We start from the raw sequence: 14,400 nt of genomic DNA, 5'->3' as shown, positions 1-14,400 counted from the left end.
TTATTTTATTTTATATTATATTTTATATTATATTATATTATGTTATATTTTATTATATTTTATATTTTATTTTATATTTTATTATATTATATTATTTTATATTATATTTTATATTATATTATATTATGTTATATTTTATTATATTATATTATATTATTTTATATTATATTTTATATTATATTATATTATGTTATATTTTATTTTATTATATTATTTTATATTATATTTTATATTATATTATATTATGTTATATTTTATTATATTATTTTTTTATATTATATTTTATATTATATTATGTTATATTATATTATATTATATTATATTATATTATATTATATTATATTATATTATATTATATTATATTATATTATATTATATTATATTATATTATATTATATTATATTATATTATATTATATTATATTATATTATAGTGTATTCTTCTTCTCTGAAGGCAGAGTCCCAGCAGGAAGAGAGAGAGAGAGGAAGGGCGGAAGATTGCCCTCTCGCCTTCGGGCGCCATCTTGAGTCCGGGCGGAAGTTCGGCGAGAGCGGAAGCGGCGCTCACTTCCTGAAAGGGCGGGGCCACTTCCGGGGGAGGGAAGGAGAGCTCTTCAATGGCGGCGGAGAGGAGGAGGAGGTAACACAGAGTCACACAGGCTTCTCTCTCTATATATATTTCCCTATTTAGGATATAATAACAATAATAAAACAGCTTTATAATGGCCATAAAGGTGATCATCAATGAATTAAAATACTAAAATAAAGTAATAAGTAACAAAGAATAATAATATTATAATAAATAACATCAAGCAGTACTTACTTACTTAGGCGATCCCTCGTTGGACGAGTAAGATGGTCTTCCATCATGGGTTTCCCTGTGGGTCCGCATGTGGCTGTGGAGCCCTATTCTTGCTCTGCATCTTCTTCCGCAGTGAGGGGGGCATTGGTTTCCAGGTGGAAGGCGGTCCCGGTCGGGGTTGGCTTGACGCGCCTTCCTCCTGGCACGTTTCTCTCTTTCACCCTCCACTCGTGCCTCCTCGAATTCTGCAGCACTGCTGGTCACAGCTGACCTCCAGCTGGAGCGCTCAAGGGCCAGGGCTTCCCAGTTCTCGGTGTCTATGCCAGAGTTTTTAAGGTTGGCTTTCAGCCCATCTTTGAATCTCTTTTCCTGCCCACCAACGTTCCGTTTTCCGTTCTTAAGTTCGGAGTAGAGCAACTGCTTTGGGAGACGGTGGTCAGGCATCCGGACAACGTGGCCGGCCCAGCGGAGTTGATGTTGGAGGACCATCGCTTCAATGCTGGTGGTCTTTGCTTCCTCCAGCACGCTGACGTTTGTCCGCTTGTCTTCCCAGGAGATTTGCAGGATTTTCCGGAGGCAGCGCTGATGGAATCGTTCCAGGAGTTGCATATGACGTCTGTAGACTGTCCACGTCTCACAGGCATATAGCAGGGTTGGGAGGACAATGGCTTTATAGACAAGCACCTTGGTCTCCCTACGGATGTCCCGGTCCTCAAACACTCTTAGCTTCATTCTGGAAAATGCTGCACTTGCAGAGCTCAGGCGGTGTTGTATTTCGGCGTCGATGTTGACTTTGGTGGAGAGGTGGCTGCCAAGGTAGCGGAAATGGTCCACATTTTCTAATGTTACACCATTAAGCTGTATTACTGGCATTGGAGAGGGATTGGCTTGTGACTGCTGGAACAGCACCTTGGTTTTCTCGATGTTCAGTGACAGGCCGAGCTTCTCATATGCTTCTGCGAAGGTGTTTAGAGTGGCTTGTAGATCTTCTTCTGAATGCGCACAGACGACATTGTCATCAGCATACTGGAGTTCTATAACAGATGTTGTTGTAACCTTGGTTTTGGCTTTCAGTCTGCTGAGGTTGAATAGCTTGCCGTCTGTCCGATAGATTATTTCCACTCCGGTGGGAAGCTTCCCATCAACAAGGTGAAGTATCATAGCGATGAAGATGGAGAATAGAGTTGGGGCAATAACACATCCCTGTTTGACACCGGATTCCACCTTAAATGGGTCACTTTGGGAGCCACTGCTGTCCAAAACTGTTGCCATCATGTCATCATGGAGGAGCCGCAGGATGTTCACAAATTTGTTAGGGCACCCGATTTTGTGGAGGATGGTCCAGAGAGCGCTGCGATTCACTGTGTCAAATGCCTTTGCAAGGTCGATGAATGCCATGTACAGGGGTTGGTTTTGTTCCCTGCATTTTTCTTGGAGTTGTCGTGCAGTGAAGATCATGTCCACGGTTCCTCTGGAGGGGCGGAAGCCGTTCTGGGATTCTGGGAGGGTGTCTTCTGAGAGGGGTAGAAGGCGGTTTGCAAGGATTCTTGCGAGGATTTTCCCAGCGGAGGTTAGAAGGGAGATACCTCGATAGTTTCCGCAGTCTGTTCTTTCCCCTTTTTTGAAGAGGGTGATGATGGTGGCGTCCTTGAAATCTGCTGGGATTTTCTCGGTCACCCACACTTTTTCTATGAGCTGGTGGAGTTGCTGTGTTAGCTCAGGTCCTCCCTCTTTAAAGATTTCAGCAGGGATCCCATCTGGTCCACTGGCTTTGTTATTCTTCTGTTGGCTGATGGCATTGCTGACTTCTTCCAAACTAGGCAGTGCTGCAAGCTCATCCCTGGTTTGTTGTTGTGGGATTTGTGAGAGGACCTCGTCGGCCACATTGGAGCTGCGGTTCAGGAGGCTTTGGTAGTGTTCTTTCCAACGTAGTGCAATTGAGTTTTGGTCCTTCAGGAGTTTGGTTCCATCTGATGAGCGTAGAGGCTGTATGCCATGGTTTCTTGGTCCATAGATGACCTTTGTGGCTTTGAAGAATCCCTGAGCATTATGGGTATCTGCCAGGTGTTGGATTTCTTCGGCCTTCTTTGTCCACCAGATGTTCTTGAGTTCTCTTGTCCTTCTTTGGACCTCAGCTTTTGCACTAGCATAGATCTTTTTCTTAGCAGCACAGTTGATGTCTCTCTGCCATGCTTGGAAGGCTTTCCTTTTCTTGTCAATTAGCTGTTGGATCTCGATGTCATTTTCATCAAACCAGTCTTGATGTTTCTTGGCTTGGTATCCAATAGTTTCTTCGCAGGCTTGGATGATGGAGGTCTTCAGTTTGTTCCAATGTTCCTCAACATTTTCGGGGTGTTCTGTGGGTAGATGGTCCTTGAGTGCTGTTTGGAGATGGGCTCGTCTGGAGGGCTCCTGAAGGGCTTGAGTGTTCATTTTGCGCCTTGTCTTCCTTCCTTGGAGTCTGCGCTTGGGGGCGATCTTGATAGCCATCGAGGATCGAATTAGCCTGTGGTCAGTCCAGCAGTCGTCAGCACCTATCATGGCTCTTGTGAGGAGCACGTCACGGCGGTCTCTGGCGCGTGTGATTACATAGTCTAAGAGGTGCCAATGCTTTGACCGGGGGTGCTTCCATGATGTCTTGAACTTGTTTTTCTGGCGGAAGAGCGTGTTGGTGATGACAAGGTTGTGTTCCGCACATTTGGTGAGAAGCAGGATGCCATTCGGGTTGCTGTTTCCAACCCCGTCTTTTCCTATGGTCCCTGGCCACAGGTCGAAGTCTCGCCCGACTCTTGCATTGAAGTCCCCCAGGAGGATGATTTTGTCCTCCTTAGGTATCCCCGATAGGACGGTGTCCAGCTGACAGTAGAATTTCTCCTTGATGTCTTCGTCAGCATCTAGTGTTGGTGCATAGGCACTTATGATGGTTGCCCGTTGGTTTTTGGCAAGATTGATTCGGAGGGTTGAGAGACGTTCGTTGATGCCAGTGGGTGCTTCGGACAGATGTTTCACCAGGTCATTTCTGATGGCAAAGCCGACTCCGTGCATTCTTTGGTCTTCTTCAGGCAGTCCCTTCCAGAAGAAGGTGTAGCCTCCTTTTTCTTCCTTCAGCTGTCCCTCTCCTGCTCTCCGGGTCTCCTGAAGGGCTGCTATGTCGATGTTGAAGCGTCCCAGCTCCCTTGCAATGATGGCAGTTCTGCGTTCGGGGCGTTCACTGCCACTGTTGTCCATCAGAGTCCGTACGTTCCACGTACCGAAGTTCATTTTTCTTTTTTGGCCGCAGGGTGGTGACCCCACTGGACGCGGCAGTCCAGTCAGGGATGAGTGAGGCAGACTATGTTTAGGGCACCTTTTCTAGCCCCCTCCCCATGTGGGGTGAGCAGAGTGGGTCCTCAATAGGGCTGCTCAGTCGTGGATACAGCTGCCGAACTACTCAACTGCCTCGGACCTTGAGGTAGAACGACTGAGTCCGTACCCACCGCCCATGTGCCAGTCTGTGACTAGGGGCTTCCAGATTTCACAGTCCTGCCCCCGTCGCCACTCGCTGATCGCCATGGGACTTTGGTTGGTTGGTTTTTATTTTCTTTGGAAGACGCCTGTGCGTGGATTTTTTTAATGTGTGGAGGTCAGTGCACAACTGATCAACACACAGACTTCACAGAGTGAGGTTCCACTGGTGATGTAGTTTAACACAATGACCGTGGCTTCTCAGTCTGTTGCAGCCTTCTTCCGCCTTCGCAGCCGTTGTAACATGTGCCATGTTATCCTCCGCCTGCTCCGCCGTTGAGGTCTTTGGGTCTTCGGACTCTGCTTGGTCTGGAACCTCCCCCGCAGCCACTCCTGGGAGTGCACGACTCCAGTTGTTGTGCCTACAGGTTCATCGGAACACGCAAGCCCCCTCACCACGACAAGGTGACAGTCCATCGAGGGACTCAAGCAGTAATACTATAATGACATAATAATATAGCACTAATGACATATAATAATAATATAACAATTACATAATAATATTATATAATAATATAACAACAATATGACAATAATAAGATAAAATAATGACATAAAATAATATAAAATGGCATAAAATAATAAATAACATAATATAACAATAATATGACAATAATAAGATAAAATAATAATAAAATAGCTTTATAATTGCCATAAAGGTAGTCATAAATGACATAAAATAATAAAGTAATAAGTAACAAAGAGTAATAATATTATAATAAATAACATCAAGCAGTAATACTACAATGACATAATAATATAGCAGTAATGACATATAATAATATTTTTTATTTATTTTAATTTATTTGTCGTGTCAGGAGCAACATAATATAGCAATAATGACATAAAATAATAATATAACAATGACATAAAATATTAATATATAATATAACAGCAATATGACAATAAAAACATAAAATAATAATAAAAACAATAATAAAACAGCTTTATAATTGCCATAAATGTAGTCATAAATGGCATAAATAATAAAATAAAGTAATAAGTAATAAATAGTAATAATATTATAATAAAATCAAACAGTAATACTACAATGACATAATATAGCAATAATGACATAATAATAATAAAGTAATAAGTAATAAATAGTAATAATATTATAATAAAATCAAACAATAATACTACAATGACATAATAATGTAGCAATAATGACATAATAATAATATAACAATGACATAAAATAATAATAATATATAATAATATATACATTATGACAATAATAACATAAAATAATAATAAAAACAATAAGACAGCTTTATAATGGCCATAAAGGTAATCATAAATGACATAAAATAATAGAATAAAGTAATAAGTAACATATAGTAATAATAAGCCGCCCCGAGTCCCCTTGGGGAGATGGTGGCGGAGTATAAATAAAGTATTATTATTATTATTATTATTATTATATTTTAATAAATAACATAAAACAATGTTATAATGATGACATAAAATAATAATAATTTTGCAATAATGACATAAAATAATAATAATATAACAATGACATAAAATAATATGTAGTTATTGATTGTAATTGCTGCTTTAATGTTTTACTGTAATATGTATTACGATGTTTTATTGATTGTCTGTGATATTATGGTTGGAAACTGGTCTGAGTCCCTCAAGAGGGGTGAGAAGGCCGGGATACAAAACATCTAAATAAATAAATAAATAATAACATAATTAACAATTTAATAATAATATGACAATAATATCCTAAAATAATAAATGTTGCAAAATAACAAAATAATAATATAACAATATATATTGGCCACAGTGGTCCACGCTCTGGTTATATCCTGTATAGACTACTGCAACTCGTTCTACTTGGGGTTTCCTTGAAGGCTGTTCAGAAGCTTCAAGTTGTCCCAATGGGCAGCAGCCAGATTTCTCACTGGGACGGCGTACAGGGAGCATACAACTCCCATGTTGCACCAGCTCCGCTGGCTGCCAATCTGCTACTGGGCACAAAGCCCTAAAGCAGTGGTTCTCACCCTTCCGAATGCCGCGGCCCCTTATTACAGTTCCTCATGTGGTGGTGACCCTCAACCATCACATTATTTTCGTTGCTACTTTATAATTGTAACTTTGCTCCTGTTATGGATTGTCATGCAAATATCTGATATGCAGGATGGATTTTCATTCACTAGATCAGTTTTGGCACAAATACCCCATATGCCCAAATTTGAATACTGGTGGGGTTGGGGGCTAATTGATTTTTGTCATTTGGGAGTTGTAGTTGCTGGGATGTATAGTTCACCTACAATCAAAGAGCATTCTGAACTCACACCAATGATGGAATTGAACTAAACTTGGCACATAGAACTCCCATGACCAACAGAGAATACTGGAAAGGTTTGGTGGGCATTGACCTTGAGTTTGGGAGTTGTAGTTCACCTACATCCAGTGGACTCAAACAATGATAAATCTGGACCAAACTTGGCACGGATACTCAATATGCCCAAATGGAACACGGGTGGAATTTGGGGAAAACAGATTCATTAAGTAGTCAGCCATCTTGAATATTGGTAGAATTAAGAATACATTGATTGGATGGCCATCTTGGATACTGAGATAGGGATTCATTAAGTAGTCAGCCATCTTGAATATTAGTAGAATGAACTATATATTGAGAGGGCAACCATCTTGGATAATGGGAGATGGAGGGGTATTCAGATGTCAACCATCTTGGATACTGAGATAGGGATTCATTATGTAGTTGGATATGTTTAGGAAAGAGAATGAAATTGGGTTTGCTAAAAGGGAATTGGAGTTGGAGAATAATTTGGGAAAAGGAAACAAAGGACTGATTTCCAGATTAGGCAAATACGAGGGTTGAATGAAAAGTAATGCCTCCACCTTCGTAACTCCTCAACAGATGGCAGTACTGGTATGCACCAGGTACTAGTTTGACGTAAAGCTATTGGGGTGAAACTTGCTACAATAGCAAAGAGTGGTGAATGTGTTCTACAACTGTAGCAAGTTTCACCCCAATAGCTTTAAAAATGAGGGAGATAGGAGTCCCTGATGTCTCCCATGTGCAAACGTGGTTTGGGAAGCGAGTAGCCCACAACTGACCATTATAGTTATTGATTGTAATTGCTGTTTTAATGTTTTACTGTAATATGTATTATGATGTTTTATTGATTGTATGTGACTACAAAACCCTATACGGTTCCGGCCCAGTGTATCTGTCCGAACAGATCTCCCTTTACGTCCCACCCTGGAGTCTAAGATCTTCCGGGGAGGCCCTGCTCTCGACCCCGCCTCTATCACAAGTGAGGTTGGCGGGGACGAGGAGCAGGGCCTTCTCAGTGGTGGCCCCTCACCTGTGGAATTCACTCCCTGAGAAAATTAGATTTGCAACATTGCTCCTTTCCTTCAGGAAAAAACTGAAAACATGGATTTGGGACCAGGCATTTGGACAATCGGGCAGATGAAGAAAGAACTTTGACGATGATTAGGAAATGATTAATGGATTAGAACTATGGAACTCTGAAAGACGGAACGCTGAGCACGAGAATAGTTTTTATATGATTTTTGTATGATGTTTTATGTACTAGTTCTGGATTGTTTTTATTGTGATAACTGTTTTTAACTTTGGTTTTGTATATTTTGTGTAAAGTGTATAGGCATCGAATTGTGCCTCTTTTGTAAGCCGCCCTGAGTCCTCCCTCGGGGGTTGAGAAGGGCGGGGTAAAAGTACCTGTAATAAATAAATACATAATAAATAAATTATGGTTGGAAACAGGTCTGAGTCCCTCGAGAGAGGTGAGAAGGCCGGTAGACAAAACTTTTAAATAAATAAATAAATAAATATTGGTCAAATGAAGGATACCTTGGGAGGGCAGCCATCTTCAATACTGAGAGAGGAAGAGATACATTAATAAGTCAGCCATCTTGGATATTGCTCGAATGAAGAAGACATGAGTAAGTTGGTCATCTTGGATATTGGTAGATTGAAGGCTATATGGAGATGGCGGATATCTTGGATTTTGGGAGAGAGATTCATTACGAAGTTAGCCATCATGGATAGTGGGAGAGGGATACATTAATATCAGCCATGTTAAATATAGGTAGAACAAAGGATACATTGAGAAATCTGTTATTTTGGTTCGTGCGAAGTCTGCACGCACCAGTTGTACAATTGTACCAACCCACCCGCTGTCACCAATTGCACAGACTGTTCTTAAATTCTTCCACCGTTTATACAGGTGTGGATGATTATGGATGTAATTAATCTCAAGCCTTAATTGTTGATAAGAATTTGTTATAGGGGAGGCCAATTATTACTTGTAAATTAAGGTAACTGCCACCAACGTGAGGTTTTGCCGAAGTGATCTGGCTCCCCAGACGCAGATTAATGGAGATGAGACGGTCCTCAACAAAAGTTAATAAGTTTATTTTGTACAAAGCGTATGGTTGCAGGCTGTTAAATAACTTTGAATAACTTATAGAACTTCGAATGTAACTTGGTTTGCAATACAGTTCACTCTTCTAGATGACACAACTTGTGATTGACTTTTACTGAGGTGAAGCATTTGATCAAATCCCAGATCTCTAGTACTTCCCTGACTAGTGATCTAAACGAGCTTCCTTTAGTCCTCTCTGACTAAAGAAACTATTTAGGTTTCTCCCTTCAGCCTTCCTAGACTGAAGAAACCTCCGGCTATTCACACACACTGCTTCTCCACTCTCCACTCTCAACTGCTAACTCCGACTTTCAACTCTAAACTCCAACTGCCAACTGCCTTCTTTTCAAAGACGCAGATAACATTTTCTTGCTTGGCTCCGCCCACTTCTCACTCTCCTGCCTGGTCTCCTTGGCAACGCCACTGTGGATACAACCAGTTAACTCTAGTTTCAGCTACTGTTACCAACACAAACATATTCTAACAGTTGAACATATACATAGTATCAATGACTTCTGCACAGTTAGAATGAAAGATGCATCTTGGATAAAGGGAGATGGAGCGGTATTCAGATGTTTATCATCTTCGAAACTGAAGGTGATACATCAAGAAGTCTGCTATCTTGGATATTGAGAGAATGAAGATATATGGAAAGGGTGGCCATCTTGAATGTTGGGAGAGAAAGGGATCGATTAATAAGTCTGGTTTTCTTCTCCTTTGTCTGGCAGGTAACCTCTGTAAGGGATTTGTCCTAGAGATGCCTTAGGACTGAAATGAAGGCTCACTGCACTGGCAAGAACAAGGAATAAGTAAGAGAAAAACCTATTTCAAGCGACATCTTGGTAGGAAAGGGAGGCTTGTGCTGTTAAAAGAAAGGTTTGGGAAAAACACCAGAAGGCTACAGAAATACAAAGATTGAGGAGAGGAAATCCTGTGCTGTTTGCAAGTTCATATCTGTGAATTTCTGGAATAAAATTTAATCGTAAATTTAAAACAATGGAAAATCTTCATGCCGGTTTCACATCACATACGAGGGAAAAGCTACACAAGTGTATGGACTGTGGGAAATGTTTCATGGAGAAAAGAGGTCTTACTAAACATCAACAAACTCACACAGGAAAAAAGCCATATACATGTACAGAATGTGGAAAGAGCTTCAGTCAGAGTGGACATCTGCGTTCCCATCAAAGGACCCACACAGGGGAGAAACCACACCAATGCATAGAATGTGGCAAGAGCTTTAGCCAGAGTGGACAACTGCGTACCCATCAAAGGACCCACACAGGGGAGAAGCCACATCAATGCATAGAATGTGGAAAAAATTTCAGTCGTGGTGCACAGCTGCGTTCCCATCAAAGGACCCACACAGGGGAGAAGCCACATCAATGCATAGAATGTGGAAAGAGCTTCAGTTGGAGTGCACAACTGCGTTCCCATCAAAGCATCCACACAGGGGAGAAGCCATATCAATGCATAGAATGTGGAAAGAGCTTCAGTTGGAGTGCACAACTGCGTTCCCATAAAAGGATCCACTCAGGGGAGAAGCCACATCAATGCATGGAATGCGGAAAGAGCTTCATTCGGAGTGGACAACTGCGTTCCCATCAAAGGACCCACACAGGGGAGAAGCCATATCAATGCATGGAATGTGGAAAGAGCTTTAGTTGGAGTGAACAACTGCGTTCCCATAAAAGGATCCACTCAGGGGAGAAGCCACATCAATGCATAGAATGTGGAAAAAGTTTCAGTCGTGGTGCACAGCTGCGTTCCCATCAAAGGACCCATACAGGAGAGAAGCCACATCAATGCATAGAATGTGGAAAGAGCTTTAGTCATAGTGGAGATCTGCATTCCCATCAGAGGACCCACACAGGGGAGAAGCCATATCAATGCATGGAATGTGGAAAGAACTTCAGTCTGAGTGGACATCTGCGTTCCCATCAAAGGACCCACACAGGGGAGAAGCCACATCGATGCATAGAATGCGGAAAGAGCTTCAGTCGGAGCGAACACCTGCGTTACCATCAGAGGACCCACACAGGGGAGAAACCATATCAATGCATGGAATGTGGAAAGAACTTCAGTCTGAGTGGAGCTCTGCGTTCCCATCAAAGGACCCATACAGGAGAGAAGCCACACCAATGCATAGAATGTGGAAAGAGCTTCAGTCGGAGTGAACAACTGCGTTCCCATCAGAGGACCCACACAGGGGAGAAGCCTTATAAATGCATGGAATGTGGAAAGAACTTCAATCTGAGTGGAACTCTGCGTTCCCATCAAAGAACCCACACAGGGGAGAGGCCATATAAATGCATGGAATGTGGAAAGAGCTTCAGTCGGAGTGGAGCTCTTCATTTCCATCAGAGGACCCACACAGGGGAGAAGCCACATCAATGCTTGGAATGTGGAAAGAGCTTCAGTCGGATTAGAGCTCTGCGTTTCCATCAAGGGACCCACACAGGGGAGATGCCACATCAATGCATGGAATGCGGAAAGAGCTTCATTCAGAGTGGACAACTGCGATCCCATCAAAGGACCCACACAGGGGAGAAGCCATATCAATGCATGAAATGTGGAAAAAGCTTCAGTCTGAGTGGACACCTGCGTTCCCATAAAAGGATCCACTCAGGGGAGAAGCCACATCAATGCATGGAATGCGGAATGAGCTTCCGCCAGAGTGGACATCTGCGTACCCATCAGAGGACCCACACAGGAGAAAAGCCACATCAATGCATGGAATGTGGAAAAAGCTTCAGTCAGAGTGGAGCTCTGCGTTCCCATCAGAGGACCCACACAGGGGAGAAGCCACATCAATGCATGGAATGTGGAAAGAGCTTTAGTCTTCGTGGAGATCTGCATTCCCATCAAAGGACCCACACAGGGGAGAAGCCATATAAATGCATAGAATGTGGAAAGTGCTTCAGTAAGAGTGGACTTCTGCGTTCCCATCAGAGGACCCACACAGGGGAGAAGCCATATCAATGCATGGAATGTGGAAAGAGCTTCAGTCGGAATGGACATCTGCGTTCCCATCAAAGGACCCACACAGGAGAGAAGCCACATCAATGCATGGAATGTGGAGAGAGCTTTAGTCAGAGTGGAGATCTGCGTTCCCATCAAAGGACCCACACACTGCAAGAGGAAGAGACCTGCCTTTGAGTTTCCTAGTTCTGTTAAAGAAAATCCCCCAGACAAGGGTCACATCCCTCCACAGGCCAGCAAAGAATTGGAGACTAGAAGCAAAGAGGAAGGCCACCACCTTGTTATCTCTCTGTCATGGATAGCAGTCTGTGCGGCCTGGCTTGATTGCTACTGGGGTCGGGTCCCCCACAGAGGAGGACTCTTCTCAGTATTGCAGCCAATTTTGTAGGAGTTAACCTGATCTCTTCCTCCTCAAGGAAAGTATCACAGATTTCTGGGATGACCTGTGTAGGCTTGCTGAAATGAGAGGACCTGAGACCTCTCTTTGGGAGCAGTTAACGGCATACCTTCGTACTGTTGTCCTGGATCTTGGCTCTGCTGCCTCGATTTCAATTCTGGACTCTGGCCTTGAATTATAAATAAAATAATATACGCTTCATTTATATTCCCCTTTATCTCCCCGGAGAGACTCGGATGCGGATTACAGTAGATATGAGGCAAACATTCAGTGCCTTTTTACATTAACAACAACATTTTGTATCTTTGCATTTTGTTTTTCCTGCCAAAGTGGAGTATCTTGCATTTGTCACTGTTGAAAATGAAGTTCAACAGTGACAAATGCAAGATACTCCACTTTGGCAGGAAAAACAAAATGCAAAGAGACAGAATGGGGGACGATGAGGCCTGGCTCGAGAGCAGGACGTGTGGAAAAGATCTTGGAGTCCTCGTGGACAGGAAGGTGAACATGAGCCAGGAATGTGATGTGGCGGCAAAAAAAGCCAATGGGATTTTGGCCTGCATCAAGAGGAGCCTAGTGTCTAGGTCCAGGGAAGTCATGCTCCCCCCATGCTCTATTCCGCTTTGGTGAGACCACACCTGGAATATGGTGTCCCATTCTGGGCACCACAATTCAAGAGAGATATTGACTCTAAGCTGAAATACTGTATCCAAAGGAGGGCGACTCAAATGATCAAGGGTCTGGAGAACAAGCCCTATGAGGAGCGGCTTAAGGAGCTGGGCATGTTTAGCCTGAAGAAGAGAAGGCTGATAGGAGATATGATAGCCATGTATAAATATGTGAGAGGAAGCCACAGGGAGGAGGAGGGAGCAAGCTTGTTTTCCGCTTCCCTGGAGACTAGGACGCAAGGGAACAATGGCTTCAAACTACAAGAAAGGAGATTCCATCTGAACATGAGGAAGAACTTCCTGACTGCGAGAGCCATTCAGCAGTGGAACTCTCTGCCCCGGAGGGAGTGTGGTGGAGGCTCCTTCTTTGGAAGCTTTGAAACAGAGGCTGGATGGCCATCTGTCAGGGGTGATTTGAATGCAATATCCTGCTTCTTGGCAGAATGGGGTTGGACTGGATGGACCAGGAGGTCTCTTCCAACTCTTGGATTCTAGGATTCTATACAATACACATGTTGTATGTTAGCCTGTTCAGCCTGTGTTTGTGTCTGATGCTCATGATGGGAATGGTAGTAATGATGATGCTCATGTAGGGAATGATGTTCTGTTGGGTTTCATCCCTGACTGCACGAGTTTCCAGCTCTCGGTGAGTAATTAGCTTAGATAGACTGAGGGATTTCTCCCAATTTCCTTTAGCTAGTTTGTTTTAAGAAGGGGGTTTTCTTACTCGTCTTTGCATGGCACTAGCTCCTCCCCTTTTGAATGCCTAGGAATGTGATCTCTTCAGGGAAGTGTAACTTCATCTTTTAAAGGTATTTTTATTGCCCTGGCAGAAGGCATGTGGCCTATCCCCATTTTCTGGCCTCCTTTTGTCTTCTCTAGAGTGAGGAGGCATCTTGACATTGTCTAAGGCAGTGGTTCTCAACCTTTCTGATGCCGCGACCCCTTAATACAGTTCTATATGTTGTGCTGACCCCCAACCATGAAATTATTTTCGTTGCTACTTCATAACTGCAATTTTGTTACTGCTAGGAATCATCATGTAAACAACTGATATGTAAGATGTATTTTAATTCAGTGGATCAAATTTGGCACAAATACCCGATACGCCCACATTTGAATACAGGTGGAGTGGGGTAGGGGGACTGATTTTGTCATTTGGGAGTTGTAGTTGGTGGGATTTATAGTTCACCTACAATCAAAGAGCATTCTGAACTCCACCAGGAATGGAATTGAACCAAATTTGGCACACAGAACAATTGGAAGGGTTTGGTGGGCATTGACCTTGAGTTTGGGAGTTGTAGTTCACCTACATCCAGAGAGCACTGTGGACTCAAACAATGATGGATCTGGACCAAACTTGACATGAATACTCAATATGCCCAAATATGAACACTGGTGGACTTTGGGGAAAATAGACCTTGACATTTGGGAGTTGTAGTTGCTGGGATATATAGTTCACCTACACTCAAAGAGCATGTCAAGAGCATTCTGAACCCCACTAACAATTATTATTATTATTAAACTTTATTTGTACCCCGCTAGCATCTCCCAAAGGACTCAATGCGGCTTACACAGGCCGAGGCCTCAACACACAACATAACAATCTAAGCAAATCAAA

General features: G+C 42.6%; 1 pseudogene; it reads left to right on the top strand.

Annotated features, from left to right (window-relative positions):
• The first annotated feature begins 466 nt into the window (after window positions 1–466).
• On the top strand, window positions 467–12,440 carry LOC137097113 (zinc finger protein 420-like; annotated as a pseudogene).
• The last annotated feature ends 1,960 nt before the right edge of the window (window positions 12,441–14,400 follow it).

The sequence above is a fragment of the Anolis sagrei genome, chromosome 5, assembly GCF_037176765.1.
Source record: "Anolis sagrei isolate rAnoSag1 chromosome 5, rAnoSag1.mat, whole genome shotgun sequence".
Lineage (NCBI taxonomy): Eukaryota > Metazoa > Chordata > Lepidosauria > Squamata > Dactyloidae > Anolis > Anolis sagrei.
This window is presented reverse-complemented; position numbering and strand designations above follow the sequence as displayed.